Here is a 3,143-nt window from a genome sequence, read left to right as displayed (position 1 = left end):
AGCCCCACCCCCACCCCAGCCCCAGCCCAGTCCCACCCCAGCCCTAGCCCTAGCCCCAGCCCCAGCCCCAGCCCCAGCCCCAGCCCCGGCCCCAGCCTGCCTTTCTGGCCAAAGCTCTCCCTGCCCCTCAATGGCCAGGCCTCCATGCCAGGCAGGGTTGTCTCCATGACCCAGACAGATGCCTAGTGCCCACTCTCACTCCACACGTCCATCCATGTCGGTCCATCTCCTTCCACATACCAAGCTGATCCATTCATAGACTTAGCTCAAGCTTCCACAAGCCCCCCCCACCCCATTCAGGCAGTCGTTGGGATCTCCTTCCTTGTGTGGCCCAGACCTGTGAGCTGAGGGAGAGGTGCCTGTGAGAGAGGGATGGAGCTGGCACGTGCACTGAAGCCCCACTCGTGCCTGATTCTGGATGTGTCGCTTCGAACTCACAACAGATTTCCACCGGGCCCTCCCAACCTTATGACTTGCTGGAGGGTCGTGGCCAGAAAGGGCATGAGAACTGCAGCGTAGACCATCCCCGGGTGCCACGTGCATCTTCGGTTTCCCGCTCATGTTGCTTCATCGATGAAAGAAACATCCCAGGAGATCAAAAACTAAACAATGTTTTTTATGCTTGGTTTTCCCCAGCACGCGAGGAGCTCAGAGCTGGAAGGGCCTAGAAGGTAGACTACTCGCTATCTATGGGCGTCCATGTACTGATGACTTAAGGAAGCAAGACGCGGAGCTCCCAGCCAGCTAATGATGATGCCAGTGGCCTCCCCCAGTCTATCATCTCAAGAGGAGCTGTCAAAGTAACAAACGACACATTTTTAGGTCACAGGATTACCCCTTAGCCAGGCCCTCTCGGTTTGATTAGCAGTTGCTTTTCCTCTTAGTGTCTTTCTTCATCTTCTTCCCCTTCTTTTCATTTTCTTCCTCTGCCCCTCTCATCAATAAAGGTCACCGCGTCAAGGAAACCGCTTCTCTGGGAAGAATTTAACAGTATCCTATTATAATCACATCGTCTTGTTCCGAAGCAGGTGGTATTACCTGTCAACAGGGTTTTGGACTTAGCAAATAACTGCCACCCACCTCAGCTGAGGCTCCCGGGCAGATAAAGTGACCAAAGGAGACAGCCCTCTGGAGGCCTCAAAATCTCATTTTCATTCCCCTTGTGGAAAAGAGACTGACTTTATTGACAAAGACGACTGAAAATTGCTTGAGCGTTCCAATACCCAGTCTGCGCTGAAGCAGAAGAGACAGTGTGGCGGAGGCGAGCTCCCTGCTCCGCGGCAGCTCCATCGAGCCCCGCCGGGCCGCCTCACCAGCCTGTGCATATGCGGACCAGACTGGAAGGAGCCTCCCGAAGTCCTCAAACGCAGCCCATCTCCACCTCCACTCCCAGCCGGCTGGGGCCTTTCCTGGATCCCAACCATAAATCAACATGAATTCAGGCAATCTCTGCCAGAAACCAAACTCACAGACCGATTCAGGGGCCTGGAGGTGGGACCTGGGCTAGCTCGACATTCCCACTGGAGTGCTCTGTGGCTTGACTGCACATCCCAGGTAAGCCACTAGATGTCACCACCGTTGATTCTTGTCCTTCTTCCCAGGTCCTGCATATAAGGCAGTCCCAGGGGCTAAGGGAAGTCTATACAGAATTCCACCACCACCACTGGGACCTCAGGGCTGCCTTAGATGCCGGGGCAGTCTGAAGCTCCTTCAGCGGGCCTCTCCGAAACCAGTTTGCGGCTCAGACCCCAAACAGCCGAGCCGAAAGCGAGGTGTGGACAACGTTAGCCAGAGCCACTCCTCACTCTCATGACAGATGCCCCCCCCGGCTCTACCTCCAATCCTTCCTAGCCACCATCGGTCACTGGGTACCCATCTGGCTTATTCAGGTCCTCAGGAAGAAATAAATTAATATGTGTGCCTCGTAGCACCAGAGATTTTAGATGTCAATGTGCTGCGGAAATAATGTAGGTCTGTTGGCTTTTAGCAGAGAATGAATGACAGATAGATAATTTATGATGATTCTTGAGATCTGAACTATAATTATGAAGTATTTCTAGGTGTATATTCGGGATGCAAAGTGTAAGGAACCTAGAGCTAATGTTAATTTATTACTGACAGCTGTATATATAATAATCTATCATGTCTTTTAATCTTACATTCCTTCTGACTTACATCAAGCAATCCTTTCATTCATTAATAAAATCAAGCCTTGCCATTATTCTTAATGATGAAGTCCCATTTTGAATCCAGAGGACTCCTATAATTAAACTCCATACTTCCATATACCAGACATCTGAAGCTCAAAAAAAAAAAAAAAAAAAAAAGATAAATTGAACTTGTTTTACGGGCAGGATGAACACATCAGAAACATGGAGCCCACCTGCCCACGGTCCCAGTGGAGCTAAACAGAAAGTCAGGGGAAATGTTTGTGTTTATCTCAGTTCACGCCACCACTCTGATTTTTCCTCCTCTCAGCGCCCCCCCCTCCACAATCTTTCCTTTTTTGAGGCAGTATATTCCAAGAATTTTTTTTAAGGTCATGATAAAAATTACAACTAGAAGAAATACAGGCTAACACGTCTCCTCCAATTTTCTATGCTGTGCCAAAGACTTACACGATTAATCCTGTCAAAAGGAATCTAATCTAATCTTATTACACCAAAGACAAGGTGTCCTTTGTAAGTATCCTGGCTTGGGAACAAGTTGGTCTTCTCAAGATTCTTTTTTTTTTTTTTTTAAGTTTATTTGTTTATTGTTGACAGAGACAGAGACAATGCGAGCAGGGGAGGAACGGAAAGAGAAGGGGAGAGAGAGAATCCCAAGCAGGCTCCGCACTGTCAGCACAGAGCCCAACGCGGGGCTCAAACTCACAAAACCGTGAGATCCTGACCTGAGCTGAAACCAAGAGTCAGATGCTTAACCGACTGAGCCACCCAGATGCCCCTGTCTCCTCAAGTTTCAACGGGTTCCGTGTCTCATTCAGTTTACAACCAGTCATCACCTCGGCAACTCACTATTGCGCTGCCCTTAGCTCTCCCAAAGTTTAAATGGTGCTCCAGTGTAAGTTGTCAAGCAGACTCCCTGGTAACTTCCCAAGGCTACTTGTTAGAAGCAAAACCTTTAACCTCATCCATTAATTA

This window comes from Panthera uncia (assembly GCF_023721935.1).
Source record: "Panthera uncia isolate 11264 chromosome E2 unlocalized genomic scaffold, Puncia_PCG_1.0 HiC_scaffold_19, whole genome shotgun sequence".
Lineage (NCBI taxonomy): Eukaryota > Metazoa > Chordata > Mammalia > Carnivora > Felidae > Panthera > Panthera uncia.
The sequence above is the reverse complement of the archived record's forward strand: the minus strand, read 5'-3'. Positions refer to the sequence as shown.